Raw genomic sequence first — 17,115 nt, forward strand, 5'->3', positions numbered from 1 at the left:
TAACGTGATACATTTTTGAAACATAGAACATGATTTTAGTCATTAAGTTTGCCAAATGACGACTATAAGGACCAGTTTTGCCATTTTATCTTAAAAAAATATAATAGTTTTACTTGAACTATAACACGTTACATAGTTATTTTAATTAAAAAAATACCTCTGTCACCGGTAACTTTGCACCCGATATCTTTAAAAATCAAAAACCAATTATAATATGTCATTCAAGTATTATAAAACAAATAATGTATGCATACGCCATCAAGTATTATAAAATGTCATAAAAATGCAAAAACAACATTTCACACTACCCAATTATCAATTTTTGTTGTCGTTCATTTAAATTCGAGTAGAAAAACTCAATGAAATTAAAAAATAATATATAAATTAAAATTTCCTGGCAATTATATTGTTTAGGTATCAGGGTGATTTTATTCTCTCCGTAAACACATGCTAACAAACTATGAGGAATCGTCATCTCAACATTAAAGACCGCTCAAAATTTGATTAATCGAAGGGAAAAAATAAAATAAGTAGGGACCGCACAAAAAGTTGGTGTTATCCTTATTGGAATCGTCCAAAATAATAAGTGTAAATATAAAAAAAAAAAAAAACTTTATGTAAATCCAACAGAAAAAAAAAAGAAACCCAAATAATAATCTTTAAATACATGTGTATGAAAGATGTAGGAAATATACATGTTTCATTCTAAAATTATATAACTCTACAAACATCAATTTCATAAGGAAATACAAAAGCGAAGTAGAAATCTAGAACTTTATTATAAAAAATAATTATTTACCTTGTTTTATGCGAAAACACAAGATTTAGAAAAGATAGATACAAAAGGTTACGAATTAAGGATTATATATATATATACACAAATCATTGAAATGCATAATGAGAAAAAAAATAGCTACAATAATGATCATCATATAAAAGGGAAAATAAAATAAGTTTGAAAAGAATTAATTGTGCGTTAAATTTGGTTAGAAAAACATGTGAAAGGAAAGTTTGTTATTGTCAAACATTATGATTGTTGAAAACTTTACGAAATTAATGGGCAAAATGTCATCCTTAATATATTTGGAATATTAATAACGTCAATGATGAAAAACTTCATAAGAAACTACAATAAATTCCAATGCCACATTTTAAAAACTATTAAAACCTACAATTCTTTGGTGGGATCAAAGCTCATTAAAGTTCAAATTCGAAGTTATATTAATTTGTTAAATAAGTGGAAATTCTATAGATGGAAACCAAATGAGTTGGAAGCCTATGTGAACATTCTACTTAAATGTCATACTAGGATATTACTCATGTTACACACGAGTTGAAATTTGATATGTAAGAAAGTGTATATAAACAACCATAAGATATCATTCTCTATATTAGAGAGATACAGAGAATAACATTGTTTACATAAGCAGTTACTAATTACACAAACTTAAGTTTATAACGAAAGTCATGAAAATATTAGATATTAATAGTCTTATACCAACATTATCTTCAAACTTTCCGTCCTCAAACAAACCATCCGGCCTTAAAGTCTGAAAAAAAAACAAACAATGGAACTCAATTAACTATTAAACAAAAATGTTAACGTATATCATAATGAATTTATGTGAACACGGGTTGAAAATAGATAAATAACAAAATTAATATAGACAAATTTACCATCCATCAACTTCTTCAAGATTTCACCAAAAAAGCAAATTACCTTCACAAATTGACAAACAAAATAAATGATTATAGAAGTTTATTATATGTTTTTAAAAGTTTTTAGTTATGAAATAAACTAATAACTTAAATAGAAAACACAAATTAAACAATGAAAGTAAAAAACTTAGAGTAATCAACTACATAACTAAGTTATTGGTGTTACCTTAAATTTTATCTTCATATTCCAAAGAGTTTGGAAGATCATCAAAATTTGACTCATAGTTCTCACACTCTAACAACCATTTTACCTTCTCACTAACTTCATTTTTCAAATCCAAATGTGCCATTTCTTTTATAACATTAGCAAGCTTCAAGTGATCCAAATCTCTTAAAAGAAACAGATCTTTGGATTCCAATATCGATTTAGGATAGTACCCGTGTTACACATGGTGGAACATATTTAAAAACATAATATATATGTAACATCATATAAATTTATTGAAATGCAAATGTTGTATTTATAAATAAATGATACTTTTACATGAATTATAAGACATCATAAGTTAATTGAATCAAATACAAAAACATTCAAAGACTAACAAAGATAAATGAAAAGTTAAAATATTTTATAAATTATATCATTAGTACAATAATAAGCAAACAAATGAAATTAGTCTCCAAATCAATAAAACAATTCTACAATGTCGATTCAATAAAACTTTTATCTCAATGTTGATTCAAAAGATGAACTCTATCTAAGATAGTACCCTTGTTTATTTATTGCACATAGTTCTCACACTCTAACAACCATTTTATCTTCTCACTAACTTCATTTTCTAAATCCAAATGTGCCCTTTCTTTTAAACATTAACATGCTTCAAGTGATCCAAATATCTTAAAAGAAACAGATAATTGGATTCCTATATTGATTTAGGATAGTACCCGTGTTACACACGGTGTAACATATTTAAAAACATAATATATATGTAACATCATATAAATTTAATGAAATGCAAATGTTGTACTTATAAATAAATGATACTTTTACATGAATTATAAGACATTATAACTTATTTGAATCAAATATAAAGACTAACAAAGATAAATGAAAAGTTAAAATATTTTTTAACTTATATCATTAGTACAATAATAAGCAAACAAAGAAAATTAGTCTCCAAATCAATAAAACAATTCTACAATGTCGATTCAATAAAACTTTTATCTCAATGTTGATTCAAAAGATGAACTTTATCAAAGACATTTATTACACATCAATAACTGTAATATTTATTACCTTAAGATAGTACCCGTGTTTATTTGCACATCAATTTAAAACATTTATTACAAAACATGTTTGAATTAAATATTACCATCTTGAAAAATATTTATCACTAACTTCATTTTCCAAATCCAAATGTGTCATTACTTTTATAACATTAGCAAGTTTCAAGTGATCTAGATCTCTTAAAAGAAACAGATAATTGGATTTCAATATTGATTTAGGATAGTACCCGTGTTACACACGGTAGAACATATTTAAAAACATAATATATATGTGTAACATAATATAAATTTAATGAAATGCAAATGTTGTACTTATAAATAAATGATACTTTTACATGAATTATAAGACATTATAACTTATTTGAATCAAATACAAAAACATACAAAGACTAACAAAGACTATCTAAGATATTTATTTCATATCAATAATTGTATTATTTATTACTCTAAGATAGTACCCGTGTTTATTTGCACATCAATTTAAAACATTTATTACAAACCATGTTTGAATTAAATATTACCATCTTGAAAAATTTATAGTTAGTAACCTACTATCTTGAAAAAAATTAACAAACCATGTTTGAATTAAAAGGTTTAACTTTTAATTTTAAAATGTCATATTTTGACTTCAAAATGTAAACATAATATACATGAATTTTTTTTCAAAATCCAAAATGTGTCCACTGTCTTTTCTTTTTCTTAAAGCAAAGTTAATACGATTAATACAAATTAGTTATTTGATTTTGGTCAAAACATAATTAAATTTCAATTTATTATTTTTGATAAATACACAATTATATGTATAAACATGCATAAATTATGCTTCACTTAAAGACCATTAAAAAAATTACGGTTACTATTTTCAACATTATTAGTAACTCTTAATAACATAATAATGGATTGCAAGAAAATATTAACTTGTACAAAAAATATACCAAATTAACTTATTTACTTGATGGTAAAAAAATATTCAAATTAACTTAAATATTTTCGAATACCAAATTGCTTATTCACTTTTACTATCAAGTAATTATTTTCAAATAATTCAAATTAATTTTAAAATCGGTTTGTTTATAAATTAAGGAAAGTCAAAGTATATCAAATGTGTTACGATTTACCTTAATTCGTCTAATTATTTACTTATTTCCTTATTTACTTATTTATCGATTATGTAGTATAAATTAACAACTTATTTATGTAAACTATAATATAATAGAAGTTGGTATATTATACAAAAGTTAGTAAAAGTAAAGTTGAAATTAACTTGGAAGAAGGAAAACAATGAAGGTTGTGATATTAAAAGGTGGTGAAAAAATGATTAACAAAGTAACGATTATATAGTATAAATTAGTTACTTATTTATGTATTATAATATAAATAGAAATGATTTAGAATAATTGTAAATTATAATCTCGAAAATGGTTAGTTAAAATAATTGTAAATTATGAAAGTGTAGAAATAAGATGTACAAATTTGATTTTCATATAAACATAAACGGTACATTTCATTTATAATATAAGATGTAAATATATATTCCATGTTAATTTTAGTCAAATCATTATTATGGAAGATTAATTATCATTATTTCGTTATTTACTTATTTATCGATTATGTAAAATATAATATAAATAGAAATGATAAATAAATTTATAAATTAAACATATTATAATATAAATATAAGTCATATCGTTTTTTAATTTATCAATAAATAAACTTTGACCATTTTTAAAGTAATAATTTATCATTATTATCGTTTTAGTCAACATATTGAACTAACAATATACCATTTTAAACTTTGACCATTAATTTATTGTTAATATATCAACATTTACCTTATTAATTTAAAATAACATATAATATTTTCGACATATAATATTTTCGAATACCAAATTAACTAATTCACTTTGACTATCAAGTAATTATTTTCAAATAATTCAAAATAACTTTAAAATCGGTTTGTGTATAAATTAAGGAAAGTCAAAGTATATCAAATGTGTTAATGGGATAATTAAACTATATAAATTACAATATTCATGTTAATTAGGTTATTTAAACAAATAAGGAAAGTCAAACTAAATAAATTGTATTAATGGGAAAATTCAATGTCTAATAGATTAACGCGCGCCGGAAAAAAAAATATAGATCAATTTATCTAAAAAGAATGAAAATGAATATACATGAATATTCAAAAATGAAATATGCATAAATATTAAAAAAAATACATATTATAAACTCATGATCAATCCGTGAAATTAGATTATATGAGTCGGACAATTACCTGAAATAATAAAGACGAATATTAATATTGATATTATGGATTATTTTAATTATAACTATAAATTTGGATCTATTATTCATCTTACCAAATTTAGTTTTGTTTACCAATTCAAAATTTTATATTACATATTAATAATTTATAAATTAATGAGTGGTAATATCCCATAGTTATCGTATAACACAAATTTTAACATTATGCAATAACGGAATATTATATTTTAATTATTCTGAATTCTCATATCTTTCTCTTATAATAATAATAATAATAACAATAATAATATATATATAAATGGTAGTAACAAAGTTCTATGTATGTGTAAATGTTATTTTATAATTAGCATTAATATGGTTAAATAGTAAATGAGGAAAAAAATGAAGTTCATTTGTAAAATCGGTTTTCTTTAAAAATTAAGGAAAGAAATTGTGCATGAAATGTGAATGAAATAAATTGTATTAAGCAACAAAATTAGGAGATAGTTAATTGAGAAAGTCAATGTATATAAAATGGGAATTCTGTTATGACCATAAATTAGGAAAGTCAAACTAAATAATTTGAATTAATGGAATAGTTAATTGTGTCATTTATTAAGGTGCCGGAAAACAAAATATACATCAAGGTATACATTTGCAAGACCCCGTTACCGGTGCCTCACTTTAACGTTGGATTTACTCATAAACGCAGTTCTAAATATCATAGTTAATAAAACATTCGCGGAATATTAAAAACATTCAAGCCATTTCATTACATAACCATATTTCTTGTCTTAACGATCATTCCAAATAATTTAACATAAAACATTGTCTTTAAAATTACATAACATTTCCTTGAGATACCAGCTTCTTCAAGTCCATGTCGTGTGTCTCCCCTTATGCAAATTGCCTCAATCTACTCACATGCGTGCATACTAAAAGTCAGCTACGCTGAGTGAGTTCTAGTTAATCATACGACATACAATCTGTTCACATACTTGCACATGTGCCCGAAGGTGTGTACATTATTCATACTTTATTTTACTTGCATAACTATCCATACTATATAAAGAGCCTTCCGCCCTATAACCTCACAGATGTTATAAGGGTTTGGTCCCCAACGACACAGATATTATTAGGGTCTGGTCCCTACCATCACATATATTATAAGGGTTTGGTCTTTATCCTCACATATATTATTACGGTCTAGTCTCTATCCTCACAGATATTATTAGGGTCTGGTCCCTATCCTCACAGACATTATTAGGGTCTGGTCCCTTTATTTTGTACTACGGTAACATACATGTCCTTTACATACTTGCTTTAATAACACGTGCAATATCCGAATATCGTTCACGTACTGTTTATACATCATACATACTTCATTCATACATCATACATACTTCATTCATACATCAATCATACATCATATATATCATTCATATCTTAGCTACCACCTGACGGTCCATGCGATATCCGAAGATCATTCATGCACCGTCAAGCAATCATCATACATAATTCATATAAGGCATACACTTACAACTTAAGGTAAGTGTATTAACTGTCACATCGAGTATGCACACAGCCCCGAAAACATAACAAGGAAGTGGGGCTAGAAACTCACCTGAACGCGGTTAAGTACACCGTTAATGGTTATTCTCTTTTTTAGCTGTGCACGACTAACTATATAACAATTACACGTATCAATTATCTATCGCTATCCATATCGTATTTCTAGTTTAATTATAACCCACAAAGAATGGAGGTCCGGGGACAGCGCCCCTGGCAGCGGGGTCTAGGGGCGGCAGCCCCTAGCAGGGTCCAAGGGGCAGAGCCCCAGGCTGGGGTCGAGCTGCCAGGTCAGCTTGGAAAAAATTTATTTCCATCAACTGTCTTATCACATTTTTCATTAGAATTTTAAATTATTTTCTAATTCGCTAACTCATTTGCCCTAACGAATTAAGCCTGATTCGTTAGCTAATTCGCTATCTTTCATGATCTAGTTCGTTAGCTGATTCGTTATATTGGTTCGTTATCTCAACATGGTCTGGTTCGTTACTTGGTTCTCATAGCGAACTGGTCCTAATAACGAATTGAACCCTATAACGAATGACCCCTCTGTAACGAATTGAACCTTCTAATTCGTTATCTCCTTTAACGAATGACTATAACAAATTGGGGCTAATTCGTTATATTTTCCTTAACGAATCTGGATACGAACTAAGGCTGGTTTGTTAAGCTTCTTGTAACGAATCATCTGACGAATTGCCTCTAATTCGTTAACTCTCCGTTAACGAATTAGGGTTAGGTCAGAGAATGTCAGAAACATTCTCTGACATTCCCTTCCTCGTACCCGCCACCTTTCTGGCGCCGTCGTCGCCGGAAAACCGCGGGTTCGCCGGAAAAACGTATTTTTGCACCATTTTCACCGTTTTTCGTCCTGTTCGATCCAGATCTGAGCTAGGGTGACACCTAAGCTCATCTTAGGTTCAGTTTATACCCGACTCCACCCGGATCTCGTGACTTTAACGGTTTAAAGGTGTCGGCTCGTCGTTTCGCAACTAGATCTAACGGGTTTGAGCTCATACAATATCATACTAACATTACCTTGGATCGGGATCGGTTTTCCTTGGTGATTTCGGCTAGAGAGAGAGAGCTAACTGTGTGTTTTGATGGTGTATGGAATATGTGTAAATGAATGAAAAATGGGTAATTAAGGTTTATATAATTATGGATCATGGGCTTAAGCCCATGGTTTTTTCCTTCTTTCCTTCATGACCCAAGTCCATAACCCATATCCATTTTACCCAACACTAGCCCGACTCATAATAATCCATATTCTCATTTTATTAACTGAAACTAGAAAAGCGGGATGTTACAACATTAATATTTACCTTTAACTAAAATTTATGAAATTGAAATATTGAAATACATGAATATTCAAAAAAGAAAATCTATACATGATAATATAATAAAAATAAATCTTATAAAGTCTTGATCAATCATGAAATTATATTATATGAGTCGGACAATAATCTGAAAAAATAAAACCGAAAGTTAATATTGATATTATGGTTTTTTAAATTATAGTTAATAACCGGAAAATTTAAAACATGTAATCGGAAAAACAATATTGTGACAATGACCATGGTATGTCAGATTTTTTTGTAGAATTTCAAGAGAAATGAACATCTATTAGTCTTGGCATTGACCTGAAAGTAGAAAGTAAAATATTAATGTTGATATTACGGAATATTTGATTTTTAATTTGTAACCGGAAAATTTGAATGTCTTACCGGAAAATAACAAATATGGTTTTTAACCATGGAATATCCGATTTTGATACTGTTGATGGATGAACATAATTTTGATCTAGAACATAGATTAACAGCATGTCAAGCAAAAGAACACGAAAAATTAACAAATACAAACAAATATAAAACAATCATTGTTATAAGTATAAAACATAACCGGAAAAATTACCGTCATTACTTACCGGAAAAACTTAAACACGTCCAAAAATTGTAGACATCGTCTTTATTTATTTAAAAACTAAACTGATTTGAATAAAATCAATTAACAATTAAAAGAAACATAAAAGTATTAGAGGAAACAATAACCGGAAAAATATAATAATGCCGGAAATACATATATCAACAATCGGAATTTAATATATAATAGAAACTACCGGAAAATAATTAATAAAGATATAGATTTGGATTGGCCGGAATATGGGAGAGGATGAAAGAAAACAATAACCGGAAGAAAAATATAATAATGCCGGAAATACATATATCAACAATCGAAATTTAATATATAATAGAAACTTATCGGAAAATAATTAATAAAGATATAGATTTGGATTGGCCGGAATATGGGAGAGGATGAAAGAAGATCCGACTATTAGAGAAAGAGAGAAAAACATGATTATGGGTAAAAAATTAAGAAATGTTATTGTTTAAATATAGGTTAGAGGATGAGTTGGTTTTAGTATGAAAAGAATTGATGACATGGCATTGAGATGGCATTGATGTGGAGGGCCTAGAATGTTGACAAGTGGAAACCTCATTTTGCTTTAATAGTATGTATAGATGGATACTTTGTTTTGATTTAATAGTATAGTAAGATTAACTAGACATTATTTCAACATGTATTTAATTCAATAGGGTATAAATGTCTTTGGTGTATAGCCATCATTAAGTCAAACATTAATCTCTTCATCCATTACCATCATTTATGCCTTAATTAATTAAATCATAACCACATTTATCATGTAATTATGAGCTCTAATTCAAGAAATTTTTAATCTTGAAGACATTCAATCATGCACTAGATTATAAGTAATAGCTTTTGCGGTGGACTTTTAATAAATTTTAACCTCGTCTCAGTTATTATACCTACACACATACATACCTACACCAATGTTATAAAACTTTCTAGACGGTCCCTAGGTGGCCGACTCCCTTGTAGAGAGTACTCGGGGACTACTCGGTTTGTACTCAGACATGAAAAATATAACATAAATTAATTATTGGATTTTATTTATATGTTAAGACAAACATAATTCATGTCGAAATAAGTATAATTCATATGAAAAAAAACATAATTCAAAAGGTTCATGTTTCAATTTTTTACTAAAAACAAATTTAAAAAAAAAATGGTGGCCGAGTTGACCTTGGAGGCCGAGTAATCCCGAGTACCTCAATTTTTGACCGAGTTGGAACTTGGCGAGTATTGATGGTCTGTTGGAAAAATGCAGCAATGTTGATGACCAAGGACCTTGGAATCGCCAATTTCAATGCCTTGGAATCCGACTTCTACAACATTGACCTACACATATCACATACATACATGCATGCCTACATACTTACATTCCTACACATACCTACCTATGTACTTACATGCATACCTACATACGTACATACATTCATACATACCTACATAGATACATACATTTGTACATATATACCTACGTATATAAATAAATACATACACATAAATACAAGCAACTGGCAAGTAATTAGGGTTATATAAATTTATTGTTTTATAAAAACCTATTTGAATTATTATGGTGAACAGATGTAAAAAAACATGCAAACTCGTGTATATGGAATGTGTAAGTAAAACATAGTATGTTATGTAGTGCTTATTCGTGATATACAACATAGTTTACCGTTAACAACGGTTGATTAAAAAACATAAATCTGAATAATTGTGAACTAATGTTAAGATGAAGAATACGCACAGTTTTTAAAGATAAATAAAAAATAGTTATCATATTCAAATGTTTAAAAAAATAAAAAACAAAATATTACTTACAAATGTTTGTAGATTACGTGCGGTACTTCTTGCGAATGTTTAAGAAAAATGAAAAATAGAAATATTACTTGAAACCTTAATTCTACAATTACAGGAAAACTTCTATAAGTTAATAATGTTAAGATCTAGATAATTTATTAATTTAACGAGATCTTATTATAATTGATAAATTAATATATTATTAATTTAAATAGTTGGCTTATATGCGTGAGCAACTCTCAAATTAATGCACCGACCTTCAAAATTTTTATGTTCGTTCACTTTACCTATTTGAATAAAAGAGAAACAAGAACCTTTAAAATTTCCATTTACGTTGACACATTAATGAACTTGTCTAGAATTTTGGACTAGACAATCTTAGAATTTTTGAATATAGATTATTTTTTACTAAACAATCCTAGAATTTTGGAATATTTTAGTAATTATTAATTTATAGTTTTACCGGGACCTATATATTCAAATTGGGATTTCAAAAATTATTTTATCGATTGTGGTCCAATTTTATACTGGTCTCAAGTTGGGACCGGAAAAATTATTAATTTTATCGAGGTTATCAATTTATCGAGTATTAAATTACAAAGGTTCTACTATACTAGTTACCATATTCACACATTTATGGAGATTATAACTATACCCTTCTACATAAATTAAAGATAAAATTAAAAGAAAATTATGATTGGTTATGATGATTTCTCGAATTATGAGGAGTTCAACATACATTGAAATATAACTAGCTCTAAGGTTTATAGTGGCATGAGTTCCAAGACAAGATACGATAAAAAGTTATTATGTATTCTGATATTAAAAGTTTCATATCATGAAAGATGACTTTAACAGATTAGGCTATGCGGTATAAACCAATGGGCAACCCCCACTTATTGACGTGGACGCTGACATGGCACCTCTCATGCGAGGGGCTCACTGGAACACCGCCCGCCCAAGAATGATTCACGCGTTGCCGGAGGGGAATGACCACCTTCATTATCGTCATTCACCTACTCATTTGAGGGTAATCAAACAAATTTTATTTATATTACTTTCTTTTCTTTTTCAATTCTTTTTATTATTATATAATGAAATAGCGGAGAATGATGAAGAATTGTGTAATTCTTTGGTTAAAGGGTGATGTTGATTGATGGGGGAAAACAGATGCGACGAATGAAAGGAATGGTATTAACTATTAAGAGGAGTATACCCTTTAGCCTTATACCATAATATAATTGCACAGTGCTCACTTGAAAGCAGTTTCAAGAAAGGAAGGTCATAATCACATGCAGGGGCGGACCTACATAGGTCCCATCGGGGTCCCGGGACACCAATGTTTTTTAAAAAATACTTAGAGACAGTATACTAAATTTTGTAAGGACCCCATAAAAATTAATACTTGGAACCCATACTATTAAGGCTAAACTGGCCTAGTGGAAATTCTCTTGTTTTTCTTTGAGAGGTTGCAGGTTCAAGCCTCTCCATACTCAGTTTTTGTTGTTTTTTTATATCATAGTCAATATTAGTTATTTAGTTGGGGTATTTGTGTTTTTTTTAGTTTCTCTCATATAGTCATTATCACCATCCAACATATATAATAACAACATGGGTTTTACATATTCTTTTATTAATTATCTTATGTATGTATATTATAATTAATAATTTATTTGTGTAAGAGTTAGTTTTTCATGTCTTGGTTATTTATGTAAGACCATATATATATATATAGCTTATGTTTATGTTTTTCGAGTATGAATAAAAATGAATTAAAAATGTATGTTCTATCTAGTTTCTAATCTAGATTCTTTCTACTTACTCGTTTCCAATGACACCATATTTCCGTGTTTTATTATGTTACTCGTCTCGACCCGACCCGAATAACGACCGACCTGAAAATTTGTAAACCGAAAAAGTTGGGACCCCGTCGACAAAAAATCCTGGGTCCGCCACTGATCACATGTATGAGAAGGTATTTATATTTTACAGCATGGGATGATGCAAATGGTGGAACAACTGAAAAAGGGGGTTTTCAAACAAGAATGAAAGAGTTTAGATCTTTTGGGAAGAAAATTATTTAGAGATTGGAAAGTTTTCAATAGAGTTCCAAGAGAAATGGTTCCACTGAATGAATACGAAGTGATTTTTTTTTTCATTTGTGATTGTTAAGCATTACAAATTGGACCTAACGCGTTGCACTCTCTCCATGCGGCATTTTTGTTGGTTATTTTAGTGTTATTGGATTAACTTGTTGTTTGAGGAAATAACGTTAGAGATTAAACGAGTCAGATGACGCAAGAGTACGGGCTTGTCTAACAATAATGTTATTTGCGCTTTGTTATTCGGTTTTATAGTTGGGCTTAAGTGTAATGTTAAATGAGCTTTTAATTAGTTTATTTGGGCTTATAAGGGAATTAGATTTAGGGTATGTTTGACAAAGAGATTTTAGGAGTTTTTAAAAGCTTTAAACTACAAGTTTTTAACAAAAAACTCTTATTTATTGAAAAGTTTTGTTTGGTTAGAGTAGCTTAAAGATTTTAGGTTTTGAGAAAAAGCTTGGAGCTAAAAGCTACAAGCTTTTATTATTTCAAATTTTACAATTTTGGTACTTGAACTTCCATCATCTTTTGTTAATTCATATAATAATTACATATTTAACCAATATTCAAAACCAACTACCCCATGACTTTTTAAAATACCCTAACTTTTTCACATGTTAATATTTTTTTAAAAAAAATGCATCATAAAAACGAGCATTTTATTCTCTTTAATTTGAGTATCATATTGTTATACTTCTTTAACGTTTAAAAATTAACATATTATGTGAATATTGGTTAGGATCGACAACAAGTCGAGTCAGGCAAGCCCGGGTCATATGTAAGACCAAATTAGGGTCGGAACGAGTCGATGCAAAAATGACTAATTTAGTTCGGTTCATGTTGGTGCGGTTTTGAGTCGAAAAGGTTCAAGTCAGAATAGGTTTCAGATTAGAACAGTGTACCGCGTGAGCACCCAACTAGTTTTATTAAAGTTCCAGCTACTCTACCAAACACCTAAATATTTCTAAAAAACTACAGCTAACAGCTACAACTTCTAGCCACCAGTTTCCAGCTAGCAGCTTCCAACTACAGCTACCAGCTAGTTTTGCCAAACATATCCTTAGATTATATTAATCAATGTTTTCATTCCCTCTGATGGCTCACTCTCTCGATCGAATACACGGAACAAAGAGACGGTTACTTTTCTCTGGTTCTTCATCAATTCACAGAAACAATCAAAATTCAATTCCATGCGCATAAATCTGTCTTATCTGATAAATCATTACGTGTAACCCATAAATAGGTTTATCTGAAAGTGATTCAGAGATTAATCCAGGCAATTGTTCAAGAAATCAAGATTGTAATCAAGATTACAAGTTTCAATGATCGAATTAATCACCCAAATACGCAAATTTTACAACAGTTTCTACATCAAGATGACCAAAAAAAAACAATCATTTTCTTATCCTAAGAGTATCACCACTAAATTTTAGCTCCAATAATGCTAGTCAAAACCTACAAGAAATGTTATAACTTATAAGAACAAGTTCACAATAAGATGGTTTTCTTTTGTCACTTAAAATGGTAAGTATGAGTAGCTCACGGTTTTCTCTCTTTTATGTGTCTCAAAACAATTTCCTTTTTGATTTGTGGAGTTCAGGGTTATAACAAAAAGTTCCACACATATATGTTTTAGTTTTTATAAAGGAAATACTTTGGATCTTAAAAAAAATGACATCGCATATTGACATAGTTAGTGGATCTTTCAAATCTATAATATATATAAACGAAACCATAAAAATCATAAGTATCGCGATATGGTCGCTTCCTTTTTTTTGAAGTCACCATATTTGCTTGATTTTTAAATGGAGGTTTCTCATGCATTTGACCCGAATTCACGGTATGGGTCTTATCAAACCCGGATATTTCTTAAACGGGTTATAACATCTCATTAAATTAAAACTTAATCTCACCATATATTTGATATAAAAATCATATAAAGTATGGATATACTAAAAATTAATATCTGATTTTTTCAAAAAAAGATATATTATTTATAATTAACAAACCAATTTTATAGTAAAAAAACTAATAAACGGTCTTGGGTCTCACCAAACCCAAATAGCGTTTAAACCGGGTTATAACATCTCATTTATTTGTGAAACAATTTATCATCAAACCATAAGTATATTATTAAATTTTATACAATAAAAGAAATAAAAACTCAAAAAATAGATAATATTATAAACAAATAATATAAAACAACCCATGTGATACTGATACGGGGATAAAAACTAGTAATATTTATAAAAGTCAACAAAAGAACTACTATGATTTCAAAACATCCACACACAAAAGAAAAACATTTTGGTGATTTTCAAAACTCACTGGCAAAGAGGTTTTGGTGAGAGATCCATGTTCATATTTCTTTTATAGTTCTATCCTTAAACTTCTCCTTTTTTACGAATGTCATTTTGTGTCACATTTTAGGCACCCAAGGACAAACATATCACACCACTCTATTACTCGATCCATAGCTGCATTGGTAGTATCAATCTTTGTCAAAAGCAACTACTCGAGATACAAGGGGAGGGACCCCATGGTTGTGTCAAAACTATCACGAGAGGGAGGAGAGTGATGTTGTTGCGAGATGTGACTAGCTTGTGTGGCCCATGGCTAAAACCAACTCTCAATCATGAACTGCGCAACTTAGTTTATCTATATTAGATTTGCATTTTTATTTTGTAAGCAAATAAGAAATACAACGTATTATTTTATAAATTTTATATATATATTTCAATGGTTCAATAACATAATTTACAATGCAATGATTATATAAAACTTGTCAAAAGCATCAAATTACTTGCATTAAATTATTAAATGTAAAAAGTATGCATATTTAAATTCTATTCCTCCATAAAATATATTATGTGGATTCATTTCATATTATCATATAATCTAATCTATATCTATACTATATATAAAGCATGAGTGAATGACCTCTTAATTTTTAAGAGATACAATCACTACTGCATAATATACAATCACTAATGCATAAGATTTTGAAATTTTGAGGGCAATATAGTAGTTTTGACATCATGTACCGTTAAGAATATTTAATTTAGAAAATAGTTATAAAAATGACCCTTCAACTTCAATACAACTTTTTTAATTTGTAAAGTAGTTACACATAAACCTTTTATCTTTACCCATTTAATTGACAAATTCATTTAAATTTTTTATTTCTTCAATATCTTTTAATATATTGTGTTTTAAACAAAAACGAACTTATCATTGCAATATGCTTATTTTTGTTGACGTTTCGATATAAATTTTTTTTTATTTTGAGGTGTTGATTATAATGTACAAGTCAATTGAGCATAAAAGTACAACTCAAATATGCAATTATGAACCTAAAATATAATTACAAATTTCACCCTTCAACTAAACTTAAGTTTTGTAAATTTAATCAATAAATACTCTTTCATCCCTCTTAAGTTTACCCATATAATAATCTATATTCTCTTTCTTTGTTTTTCATTTATATATTTGAATATAATACGTTTTAATAAATTCCAAACATGCAATCACAACGTGTTAATTTTTGTCGGCGTTCCATTGTAAGAATAATTGTGCGCATGTTATAAACTTATACCAAAATGATTTCGTTTCAATTAAAAAAAATATCAATTTTGGTCAAGTCAAAATAACATCAAAATGAGTTTTGATCATTTTCTTAAAAATATTTTTATTGTTTCAGGTCAACGATTGAGGACTTTGACAGGTCGAAACGTCTTCGAGTTATAACTGGATGTAAGCCAAATGAGTTTATGTCAGTATAAAAAAAGTTTACAATATTGCTTAGGCCAAAACAGGCAATAATTAAAATGAGTTTGAGTCATTTAAGAAAAAAAAAGTTGTCAATTTTGGTTATGGTTAAAAAATATTATAAGCATAATGAGTTCGAGTCATCTTAAAAAATGGTTTTGGTTTGCGTCAAAACGATTATATGCAAAATGAATCCAAGTCATTTAAAAAAATATCAATTTCGGCTTTGGGTAAACATTAAATCATTGGTCGTTTATGAAGGTTTCAAAAAACTCCCAAATAACCGTGACTAACATATTAGAATTGGTTCAGGTCAAAATGCCCAGCAAAATGAGTTTCCATCATTTTTTTAATATTTTTATTTTTTCGGATTAACAATCAAGGACTTTAATATGTTAAAATGCATTCGAGTTATAATGGGATGTAAGCCAGATGGATTTAGGCCATTATAAAAAAAATTAAAGTTTTGTTCATATTAAGATGGATAATAAGTAAAATGAGTTTGGGACAATAAAAATAAACTGTCAACTATGATTCTGGTTAAAACATATTATAAGCATATACCTTTACAAAAAAACTTTTGGTTTGCGTCATAATAATTATATGCAAAACGAATTTGTGTCATTTAAAGGAAATATCAATTTTACTTATGGGTGAACATTATATATTTGGTCGTGCATAAAAGTTTCAAAAAACTTCCCAAATAATCGTGACTACCATAATAGATTTAGTTCAGGTAAAAATGCTCAGCAAA

The sequence above is a fragment of the Bidens hawaiensis genome, unplaced genomic scaffold (assembly GCF_021521415.1).
Source record: "Bidens hawaiensis isolate Kalapana, Puna unplaced genomic scaffold, B.hawaiensis_p1.1 tig00038131_1, whole genome shotgun sequence".
NCBI lineage: Eukaryota > Viridiplantae > Streptophyta > Magnoliopsida > Asterales > Asteraceae > Bidens > Bidens hawaiensis.